Raw genomic sequence first — 12,815 nt, forward strand, 5'->3', positions numbered from 1 at the left:
TCTTGTAAGTTTATTAGACAGTGAAAATCTTCAACTTGACTGGAACCTGTGTAACATAAATATCATAATGCATCTTTTCAGTTTTTCCAAACTATGTCAATTCTGCTGATTCTGTGGGCTGTCCAAATTTTCCATGTTGGTGTTTTCAGTTATCATTGAACCAAGGTATCCGTCTTCTCTATGGTTTACCCTCAAGGCTTCCCTTTCATCTACTCTGAGAAATTGGCATGCGGCTACCAGATGTGGGCAGCTTGCCTCACAACACATGCACATGCTGAGCTACTTTTGCCAACCTTTGTGCTAGATGTCAATCAGCATGAGCGAAGCAGCGAGAATGGGGAATTATGAAATTGAGGCAGAGGTTCGAGCATTAAGGGAAGTCATACTTATGAGGTGAGTACATGTGAAGAAAAGTATTCAGAAATGTTGGGAATTTGCAGTTTCCTGTTTATTGGTCTATTAAACTCTCCCTATCTATTTCAGTTATTTCATCATGTGTTGCAATTTTTAGTTGCAATATGTTCTTCTTAAGTGCTGCCACACTTACTACTAGAAGTTTGAGAACTTATATTTCTTATTCACTTGGTTCATTCATACCTACAAGCAGCCGTCTTTTCACTTTACATCAGCTATTGAATGTAATGCCCAGATATGTTCTCAGTCTACTTCAGTAGGAGTCACTAACACAATGAATGATCATGAAGCATGTGGGTTCTTAGAAAGTGCCTTCATGTAATGCAGCTGTAAGTTAAGGTAGGGGATGCTTTGGAAAGCATGTTATGTGGCTTACATGAGAATTATTTTATGCCAGAAAGCACACAAATATTTGTGTTTATTTCTGGTGTTCTTCTTCCTTAATTACTTTCTTGATTCAGCGCATATATATGAAGCAAGAGATCTTGGCTTGTTCTTTCTTTACATTAGCAAATTACATTAATCATATAATAGCACACTTTACATAATTGAGCACATTAAAAGTCACTTGGCGAGCAAAACATGTACTTGTCTTTTTGAGTATCCCAGCTTAATGTTTTAGTGTGTGCAGTTTGGACGTGATTCTTGAGAAGCACTACGTCTGCTTCAAGTATATGAGGTATAATTGCTTTTGCTTAAAAATAATCCTAATCTTCCTTGATAGCTGTCCTTTTTTTACTAGACAATATAAGCATGGTGCGTAATTCCAAGATAAATATGCCTGCTGTAACTGTATGCATCAGTGTTTGACTATTCGTTACCTACTATTCCTATTAGAAAAATGTATTTGCCAACCTCCAGTTATTTGCATTGAAGTAGTGAAGAGTTTGACGGCAGCCTGTCTGGTTTGGTCAAAAGAGGCACGGTAAGTAGTTTAAAATTAGGTGCTAACCATAAAAATGAAAAATAAGAACTGGTTCAACTGGAGCTTTGTTCGCAATCTTTGCGAACAAGGCTTTCAAGTGGGAGCCGAAGCATCTATCTTGTATGCCCGATCTTCATTTGCTTATTGTTATTATTATTTGAATTCATCTAGCCCTAAAGAGGTGGCAATTTATTTCAAATACTACTCTTTGCATTTTGTTTCCATTGCTGAGTTTTTTTTTTTTTTTAAGTAACTTCATGCACCACACAAGTACAACTCAAACATTTTCATTCTTTCAAGGAAGTCACAACTAGTGGAAGGTATTCTGCACTAACATAATTATTTTGAGATTTCCAGTAAATACGTAGTTCTCATAAAAAGTATCTAAATAATTTTGGCCTAAGCGGTTATACATTAACCATGTAGGCTTCATCAACTTCTGACATCACTTGGTCTTGGCAAACTTGTGAGCTGACAAGCTTGAGCATGCAGTCACTTCCCTCCATATTTGTTTCGATGAAGGCTTGCCCTTTGGTGCTACTCTGGATCCACCCCCGTTTCCTGTGATTACCACTATGGGCTTCAAGGCACACACCCTCAGGAAGACTTTTCATGCACAAACCTGGTTCTTTCACACTTTTACTAAGACAGACATTGAAAGCAAGGATGGCATAGCAGGCATGTTGGTTACAGAAGTACTCTATTAAATAGCTTTGTAAGTATTCATCTTGTGGACATGTCCATATCCTCTTCTGCTGAATTAGCTGGGGGAGCATGTCTCCTTCTCATGCTTACCCCAGCCCAGCCAATCAGAACTTCAGCAGCGGATGAAATGGACATTTCCACTAGGTGGACACGGAATACATCCCCTGTGCTCTGTCCTATCTTTCCACCCTTCTCCATGTATTTTACTCAGTAAACTACTGGTTCAGCATGTTGGCCACCTTAATCAATCTTCCAGTAGCTCAGCACTTAAAAGGTATACAATACAGATAAGGCACTGTAAACCCAAGCAGTTAGGCTGGCGATTGCTGCTGTTATGCACCATACAGGCAGACGCAATGGCTTCACTGTAGCTTTCTAAGTTAACTTTACTGAACTTTGAATTTAGAGAAGGCAGAATATAAAAACAGACTAGCATCTTTCTTATGTGCTTCACGCCTCTGCTTTTTTGTGTTACTAAAATAAGTATGTTGAACCTAAATGAAGTAGAAGGAAAAGGAAATTGTCACACAAATTTCATTTCACTGTCTTTTTAAAGGTATAGCAATATTTTTTAATTGCAATACAAGTTGTTACTTGTTTCGATCTTAATGTTCATTCCTCATACTCCAATTGGACTACAACTGTTCCCTCATCCACAGCTATCAAGGCCTTATGGCAACTTTGGAAGCTCTCTGAACTGAGTAAATGCTATGCATTGCATTATTTCTTAATACATTTTCATGGCTGCCTTTAACCTCTATAGTTCCTCATTAAAGCCAGCATCTCTCTTGTGACCACATTTAAAAGCTTGTGGTAATGTATGCCTAACAAGAAATATGGGTACTTTGTAGTGCTAGTATGCTCTAAGTAAATTGTTCTATGCAAAAATTTCTGACATAATTGTCTGACAAATACTGCATCATGTTTGCTATTTTGCCTTCTGTTTCAATTTCACTGCATCTATACATTTTACGAGTGCATGAGTAGGGTTTAAGGCTGTTCTTTAAAATGCTCATGAGCACTTATCATGATCAGTTCCCCATATAAGTGGTTTTGCTGATGAGAATACAGGAATACGAGCAAAATTGACATGGAACCAACATATAGATAACGTCTGCATGACTGCCTATCAAAAGTCATATTTTCTGAGAAAAAAAAACTGGAACGTGCATCGCGTAATGTAAAACTTATTGCGTACACCGCCTTCATTAGGACGATACTAGAATATTCAGCCGTTGTTTGGAGTCCCCATCAAGTGACGCTTAAGAGGAAGTTGGAAAGGATACAGAGTCTGGCGGCACGTTTCATTTGTTCGACATACCGAAGGAAGGAATCGGTCACGCTTATGTTACAGCGTTACAACTTCTATCTTCTTGAGGTACGTAGGAAAAAAAATATAGGCTGAAGGTGCTTTATCAAATAATGCAGGATCAACTTTAGATTGATAAGCTCAAATATCTACATGCTCTAGGCAAAAGATACCCGCGAACTAACCACGACTATGTCATAAAGCCGACCGTATCAATAGTGATACATATCGATACTCATTCTTTCCTGGATGCGATAGAAATGTGGAACCAATTGCCAAACGCTATTGTTAGCCTAAAAGATGTCACCGACTTTGAAAATGCTGCTGAGGCATATTTATGGGAGTTTTCGATTTAGTTTTGAAGTGCCAAGTGATATGTGCAACTTGATATTCATTGTACGTATTTTGATAAATGTCAGAAGTGTGCTGAACAGCATTCAAGTGAACATCTTATTCACTGTGAATTGACAAGTGTTAAGCAACTTTACGTACATTGACATTGTCCATATTTGATTTATGTAATTGGATTGTCCTCTCTGTTATGACCCTCTATGAGGGTTGACAGTATTAATAAATAAATAAATAGACAACGAGGGATGTGGGTAAGAACACTTTATTTTCAGCACACATGTTTTTTTAATGAACGGCTGTTATACTGCTAAAATCTGCACATTTAATAAAAGTACACTGCTCTGCTTCATCACTCCATGCTAAGTGCAAGTATCCCGTGCCAGGAAGTCAAACCAAGACGTGGGATGTTCAGTCTGTGAAAACAAAAACGAGTTTGAAACATTAACGTGCAAAAACTAAAGCACACTCAAGAAAATAAACACAGCACAGGAACATATCCAATGAATCATAATTACCTTTGAGAGCAAACATATAGTTTCTATGGCACAGTGAAGAAACCTTATTCCTCCGGCTTTTTTTGTGCGCGAGAAAATATGAAAGTGCATGCGTTCTCCCCATATTGTGTATCTGTCACCTTTTCACACACAACAAAGATGTTGTCTCAATGTACCCAACTGTCTTTGCATATCCATTTCTCTGCTCTCATACCATGATACCTACAGTTAAAGGCTATAGCAATGCTTAGCTTGAATGAACCAACACAAGCTACATGCACTGTGCTGTTGAACATGGCATTGTAAGTTAAGATTCATGCATAGCACATTCATGTGCTATAAACATTTGATTGTTATTGTAGGCAAGATAAATAAAAAGAAGGTATGTAAATAAGGATGTTCCCTAATAAGCTGCGCAGAAGTGCTCTCCCGTTTGGACAGAAGCCGAGCACAGCTGCAGTGAACAAGAAGCCAACTTATACAGCATTTAAAATCTAGGTTCTAAATGTGCTACAGATTTTTCTGAATTCATGGTCGAAAATCTAGGTGTTAAAGGTGACAAACATTTAAACAGGTCTCTGTTCGGACTGGTAATGCAATGTGCCGCCTAGTTTGATAAAATATGCCATATCACTGGTCTCCCAAGCTAAGGCTGCTGTCTAGTTGCAAGTGCAAATCACTCAATTATGTCTAGGGCACGTTTCAGCAAAAGACAGCCAAGATTACTGTGCCACTGAGGTCTATTTCCTGACATCTGATTTCTTCTCAGAAAGCTACCTCTCTAAAAAAAAAACCTTCACAACAAAATAACCCAAACCTTTCTTGAGAAAAACCATCACACTGGTCCTTGAACACTAATTACACAGTGGCTCCTTGCGATGTAATGTTATGTACGTCAGCACCTTACAAAGTACAGGAAAATTTAATAATGGCAGCGTGACAGGTACACAAAAGAAGTAAAGAGATAAAACATCACACAGGCTGCCATCAGTGTTCATATCTCTAGTTCAATGTGGATGTTTTTAGCAGTGAATACATGTTCTCATTAAACTGAGTCATAATATTACAAAAGCGAAGGGCAAGGGTCTTTACATTCTAAACTGACAAATGTGCTTTATTACGATTCACCGCAATACAGGAGGTGTTTTGCAGTGAACGGTCACGTAAGGTTTTGGCTAACTACGGCGGGCGTGTCCTGCAGCGAGGCGTCTTGTGTATTGCGGTAAAGCGTATTATTGTGACAAGAGCTAATCTGGCATGTATGGCTTTAGCCAACAAAAGTTCTTAAGACACCATGCATCCTGCCGCAAAAATCTGCTTTGTTGAGAGTAGAACATTAGGTTCGTCGCCAACAGAAACCATACATTCCAGATTCACGTAAATCTTTCCCAATATTGGCATGCTTCACCGCAACACACAACTATGTTGCGGTGATAACGGTGGTCGAACAGGCTGGTGCAAATGTTTCGACAGGGGAGCGTGCCTTCATCAGGGCAACTGCTTTCCTTGGCAGTTTTCATATACGTGAGTCCCCCCAATTCCCAACAGGGAGATTTAGCTGGACCTTTGCCAAGAGACGTACCGACAAGCGTTTGGTAGTGGCTGGTAGAGATACAGGAGTCTAAAAAGCGTTGCTAAATTCGGTTCCGTAAGGTTAGCTTCACCGCAATACAAATAGATTAAGCAGTTAGAGATAAATGTTTTGCGGTGAATCATAGCAAGGGTACCTGGCCTTTGATGCAAAGCAGCTTCCCAAGAGGCACGCTAATCCAGTGGCTAGTTATGCAGTTCCCCGCATGCGAGTGAGTTCCCTGCGTTCGGCGGTTTCCCAGTGACATACAAAATGACATTGATTGACTGTGTTGTAAATGGGCGACGGCACTATATGCTGATCGATGCAAAAGCGTCGTTTCGCTTTCGAAAACTGCGCTCGGCTAAAGAAAACACCTTGACTCGCATATGACCAAAGCAGTTAGACAGGAGACTACGAAATTACGTAGCTATTATGGAAGAAATCAACAGTTCAGAAACAAATGGCTGTGTAAACATTAACTCAATTGCTTACGAGGCCGACAAACCAAAGGTTCAAAGCATCACAGCCACGTCCGAAATAGCGCTGAAGGCCAGCCAGTACACTTATTAGGCGCCTCGGCGCGCGTAATGTAACAGGAGACGGCAGGTGCACGCGTACATCATTAAGGAACACATATTATATATGTCGGTGAAAGCGGTCACTCTTCACTTCTGACATGCTTCACCGCGTAACACTAGTCTACTGCGGCGAAGCTGACTTCAGGACGCCGATTTATTCAACTTATCTAGCGAGGCAGGTCCGTTTAGCACGCTTGGCAACGTTTGACATTTTCTGCATTAATTTCGTTTGTTCTTTTTAATTTTCTTATCATAGTGACCCTGTATCACGCAGTAGCAGAGCTGGTGCCGCGTCTTAACTGCGTTAGGAAAGGTAAGCGTATATGCAGCAGGCACGGCGGCATTGGCTCTTGTTTGGAAACTTCAAGAGACGCTCTTCCGCGGAGCGATGCCATTCGTATTATTAAAAGAATGCAGGTGATGATTAAATGAGCCGCAGCAAAGCTGTAAAAAAGCAGTAGTAATGCTGTTCTAAGATCCTCTCGCTCGAGCGAGATGGTCTTAGACAAAAAGCACGACGTAACGCGATCTGACGGAACAGCTCGTCATGCCAGTGTTTTCTCACGTCCTCGTTCTTACGCGCACCCTCCCCTGAAAAAGACTACTGAATGGTTCTGTGCACGCACTGACGATCCTGACGGAGGCAATACCACTCACATATGAGCAGCTCCATATAAGATGCCACGGCCCATTCCACATGCCGGCTGCAATTTGACGCGGCCATGAGGCAAAATATGCGCACAAGGTACCTAATGGTAACGCATCAAACAGCTCACAGCCCCAATCCTTTATTACACGCATATAGCGTGGAAAGATGAATTACTCACGCTCTAAGTGGGCACGGAATACGAACCGCTTCGCAGCGCAGCCGGCTCCGTAAGACAGACGCCATGAAAATGAGCGGATGTGACATCATGGGTTATAGCGGACGTGACGTCATGGGTGAACGTAGACATTTCGGGCACCTTTCGTCTGCTGTGCCCCGGGCACAGCAGACACGGCCAATCTTATAACGGTTCGGAATACGAACCGTTCGCTTCGCCGCTTACGTCACTAGATGTGCCACTCCCAAGCCGGCGGTGGGAGAGGGGGAGGACGCGACCAATAGATGAGAGGGTGCCACCTCTGAAGTGTACGTCATTATATGACGAGCTAATCGAGGAATTGCAGAATGTTCCTGCTTGCTAAATAAATGTAAAATATAAATTAAATATTATACGCCAAGTTCTGAAGTATAAACGTGTGGTGCCGGGCGTTTACGCAATATAGAAGTAATTTATTAATGTCATTATTTTTTATTCTCAGCCCACAGGTGGTATCGCAAGCGTAAATGAGTTAAAGCTATGTCGTCTGCTACCAGGAGCTCGCACGATGCACGCAACAGGAACGCACTGCCGGCACTTCTCAAGTAGCGAGCGCGACAAAACCGTGAACTGGTTCTTAGGGACACCTTTACTAGCCGACTATATCAATTTTCCATCTTTTTTCGCCCTTCGTCATCGGCTCGGACATGACTCGCTCGCCGCCGCGCTGCCGCTGTCCCTGCGATAAGCCCTACGGCGCGTCGCGTGATAAAAGCAATGGAAGTTGAAATCGAACATTACGATACACGGGCCCTGCATTGCCTGCGCGAAGTCAAATCGAAGAGTGTGGTGCTGACGGTGCGCGCTGTGCCGTAAAATTGAGTAACAAAGTGCGGCACTCCCGAACCAGAGAAAAAGAAGGCAGCCAAATAAGAGATCTCCACAATATCTTCCCGTCCTGACTGTATAGTTTTATCAGCCGAACGAAGGAAGTGCTGAACCAGCCTAGGTTGAACCCTTCTGACTGCTGAACGGCGATCTGCGAGCTATTCACGCTGGCGATAGCACTGAGAATTCGATGTCGCCATGCAAATATCTCCTTGGCATTGGCTTTGAAGCTGAGGTGACGGGAAAGCTGACCCAGCCCTTCAACCGGCCAACACAGTAATTGCGAGAGCAACGGCAGCAGAGATCTAGGTCATTCCGATGAATGCTTCACATCCGACCGACCTCTGGGAGCTGCAGGCCGGTGGCGATGAACCGCAGCGCGCAATATTCCTTCCTCTGCGTGGAATGGCCACTCGTACGCTTGCACCCGAGTCCCCTCCATTTGATAGCGTAGCCTGCAAAAGGTTTACTTAGAAAGCCAGCAAGGGCGGTGCAACTCATTATCCGTCACTTCTTCGAACGCGTATCGCGCTTCCAGCCGTGGTCGACACCGAAAGAGGAACGCCAAGCAGACGACGAAGGCAAGTAATAGCCTCCGAAGCAACCAACGCACGCGCGCGCGACGCCCGCGTGTCTCCGGGGTCGCGCGACCGGCGCGCGCGGCCAGGGTCACAAGCCAAAGCCAAGCCACAGCAACGGAACCCAAAGCGGACTACCCCTTCGCCGGTTCCTACGACCGGTTCGCTTTGAAGATGATTGACACATGCGTGACGTATTCAAAAATTGCGATACCGCCCCGCTGCCTCTGACGACCTATGACGTATCAAAATTTCGGCCAATCAGGTGAGGCCAAAGGAACGGTTCCCCAACCGAACCGTTATAAGATTCGGCCCCTGCTCTCCGTTTCAGCCGGATGATCCCAATGGACCAGTGGAAAATGCAAAGTTGCTCCTGCTCGACCAGTGAAATTTTATTTTATTTATTTTGTGATACTGTCAATCCCATCAGGGATTTTTACAGGAGTGGGTTAGAAAGGTCTGTAGACATAGTAGTACAGGCATTTACATAGGAATACAATAGGGCACTTGGCAAGAGTAGAGTTTCATGGAGCTATGTTAACAGCAATAAGTATGGCAAAAACATAACGCACAAAGAGCTTATTTCAATTACATATAATGTTTTGCAAAGAGACAAAAAGGAAGAAGGATAAGCATATGGTTATACAATTGATAGCATCATACATCATTTCACATCACACATTTCCAAAAACATTTGGTAATTAATACAATGATAAAGACAATGTTGATAACATCATTTAGTAGTGGTTGACAGTACTGTTGCGCCAACGATTTCAACAAATTTGTCAACAGTGGGCTGAGCGACTACCGTCTGGGCTAAAGCATTCCAATCGCGAACTGCTCGCGGGAAGAACGAAAAGCCGAATGTATTGTTAGTGCAACAATATTCTTGGAGTGTTAGGTGATGCTTGTGACGGGTTTCTCTGGATGTGTTATAGGAAATATAGGTGTTAGAATCCACATGTACCTTATTATGCAGGATGAGATACAAAAATTTGAGTCGGTACAGCATCGCACGACTGCTTAGTGTGTGAAGGCCGACTTCGGATAGCATCTGAGTAGGCGAGTCGGTGCGCCGAAATCGGTTACAGATAAACCGCGCGGCTTTTCGCTGGACAGCCTCAAGAGTGGTGATTTGATTTTGGGCAAAGGGAAACCACGCCACGTTCGCATATTCTAAGATAGGACGTATGATTGTAACATAGGCCAAGAGCTTGGCCTCCTTCGTAGAGTATCGCAGGGCCCGTTTTAAGAACATAAGCTTTCGCATCGCTTTGCTTGCTACGTGCTCTACATGAGCCGACCATCCTAAGTCTGATGATATGATAACGCCCAAGTACTTGTACTGAGTGACAGTGTTAAGTATAGTATTATCACAGCCGTATGAAAAAGTAAGCTTGGATTTCTTTTTTGTTACTGACATTGAAACTGTTTTATCGAAGTTGATGGCCATTTGCCAGTCTTCACACCATTGGACTATCAAAGAAAAATCCTTGTTAAGACTAATTTGGTCTTGCCGGTTTAGTACTTCTCTATACAGGACGCAATCGTCTGCAAATAACCTAATTTTGGATTCAATCTGATTAGTTATGTCATTTATGAACAGAAGAAACAGGATAGAGGCCAAAACGGAACCCTGGGGTACACCAGAAAGTACTGGTACAGTTTCAGAAGCGTGGGAGCCTAACTGAACAAACTGGCGGCGGTCAGATAAGTAATTGCTAATCCAACGAAAAATTGGCCCATCTCCTAGTATATGTTTAAGCTTTAGGAGTAGTTTAGCATGGCAGACACGATCAAAGGCCTTTGAGAAGTCTAGGTAAATAACATCTATTTGTTTCTGGTCGTTAATTGCTTTGGCGAAATCGTGTAATATCTCAACGAGTTGGGTAACGGTAGACAGACCAGTCCTGAAGCCACGTTGGCATGGATGGGAATTGGCATGCAAGTTGGCATGCATGGAAATTAAATTCCTTTGCCCCGGAGCAAGAAAACGTACTCCAGATCGACCACTGGAATTCAGCATAAGTGCAGTAAAGTCTGCGACCACGCACAATCGCTACTAATTGCAACGGTTCAGCTTGTCGAAGTAACCAAACCGAAACACCCCAAGTGTCCCAAGGCACTGCCTTGCCCGCGATAAATTCATAAGGGCGTTATATGTCGCCAGTCGATGCATGCGTCTGTGGCATATCAGCTTATTTTGCTTATGCCACACTTACAAGAAGATGGTCGACTCAGCGTTGATGGGCCAATAATTCGAGGAGAAATCAATTTTGCCGTCCAAACGCTGCAGAAAAACAAGACGCCTGGCCCTGATGGCCGTAGTGTTGAATTTTATGTAAGAGAGAGAGAGAGAAAACAAGGGTAGGAAAGGCAGGGAGGTCAACCAGAACAGCATCCGGTTTGCTACCCTACACTGGGGGTGGGGGAAAGGGGAATAGAAAGAGGAAGAAAGGGAGAGAGGAAGCACTGAGTACGTGTGGGAGCGACACCATACACAAGGACACTATAAACGGTCTGTTAAGCCCGTGCACTTCAAGTACCGCACTAGTGCACGAATCGCTTTTCGAGCCAGTGACGGGTGTGGCCACGGTCCGAGTATCTTTGACTCGGTGAAAGATCTCGAGTCCAGTCTGCGTAAAGTTGCCCGCAGAGAGAGGCGTTGGACATCGTAGCGAGGGCAGGTACACAATAGGTGCTCGATGGTCTCCTCGCACCCACAGGAGTCGCACATCGGGCTCTCGGCCATTCCCATACGGTAGGAGTATGCGTTCGTCAACGCCACTCCCAGCCACAAGCGACACAACAAGGTTGCTTCGCCGCGGGGAAGGCTAGATGGCAGTTGTAGCCGTAGCGTGGGGTCCAGTTTACGTAATCTGCAATTGAAGCCACTTGAAATCCAGAGATCTTGGGACTTCTTACGCGCAAGTTGGCGAAGTTCTCTGGCAGCGTCCGACCTCGCCAAAGGTGTTGGACGCGTCTTGGTATCTTCGTGGGCACACCGGGCGGCCTTGTCAGCTAGGTTGTTGCCGACGATGCCACAGTGAGCAGGAATCCACTGAAATATAATGTGGTGTCCACTTTCCAGAGCATGGTGGTGCAGTTCCCTGATTTCAGATGTCATTTGCTCGTAAGTTCTGTGACGTAATGCGGACTTGATGCTGTGAAGGGCTGCCTTAGAGTCACAAAATACGACCCATTTCTCTGTAGGCTCTTCGGTGATGTACATCATAGCGGCATGGAGAGCTGCAAGTTCTGCCGATGTAGATGTAGTCGTGTGCGACAATTTGAATTTAACTGTGACGTTCTTGGCTGGAACGACGAATGCGGCAGTTGAGCTGGTAGGTGAGGTGGAACCATCGGTATATATATGTATGCGGTCATGATACGTCTGGTGCAGTAATATGAGCGTAAGTTGCTTCAGAGCCGGCGATGGATGATTGGACTTTTTTGTAATTCCAGGAATAGCAAAATTCACTTGAGGCTGTCGCAGGCACCACAGGGGAGAGGAAGGCTTCGCCGCCGGTGTAAATGATGCCGGTATGTACTCATGATGAGCGCTAATAACTCGTGAAAAGGTCGCTTGAGGTCTCTCGGCTGGTAGGGAGGCCAAATGATGGTCGGGGATCCTTGACAGATGGCGAATGTGCGCTCTGAGAGAGTCGACAGCTACATGTGTCTGGATTGTATGGTCTCCTGCGATGGCGATTGTCGCTGCTGTTGAGGTGCACCTAGGCAGCCCTAAACACGTGCGTAGGGCTTGACCTTGTATGCTCTCCAAGGCGCGAAAGTTCGTCTTGCATGCATTTGACAATACTGGTAGGCTGTAACGAAGGAGTCCGAGAAACAAAGCTCTGTACAGCTGCAACATAGAATGGACTGGTGTACCCCAGTTTTTCCCGCATAGAAATTGGAAGACCTGAGCAATGGCGACTAGCTTCTTCAGATAGACGCAGTGAGGGCTCCACGAGAGGTTGCGGTCAATGATGACGCCCAGAAAGCGATGCGTCTTAACATAGAGTACAGCTTGACCATTGATGGTAACTGGATACGATGACATTTGTTTCCGCGTAAAACCAAGTAATGCGCACTTTTCAGTAGACACACTGAGGCCTTGCTCTCGGAGATAAGAAGCCGTCATGGTTGCCGCCCGCTGAAGCCTGGCTCTTAGCTGAGGGCGAGTCACCGCAGAGG

The 12,815-nt window shown here is 44.3% G+C and overlaps 1 long non-coding RNA gene across 1 annotated transcript; it reads right to left on the bottom strand.

Annotated features, from left to right (window-relative positions):
* Positions 1–3,950: 3,950 nt before the first annotated feature.
* LOC129384937 (uncharacterized) lies at positions 3,951–7,358 on the bottom strand. The gene is made up of 2 exons (XR_011893809.1): positions 7,177–7,358; positions 3,951–4,117 (listed from the first exon to the last, which is right to left on the bottom strand). It is a non-coding gene; the product is annotated as an uncharacterized lncRNA (long non-coding RNA).
* Positions 7,359–12,815: the final 5,457 nt, after the last annotated feature.

The sequence above is a fragment of the Dermacentor andersoni genome, chromosome 1, assembly GCF_023375885.2.
Source record: "Dermacentor andersoni chromosome 1, qqDerAnde1_hic_scaffold, whole genome shotgun sequence".
Classification (NCBI taxonomy): Eukaryota; Metazoa; Arthropoda; class Arachnida; order Ixodida; family Ixodidae; genus Dermacentor; species Dermacentor andersoni.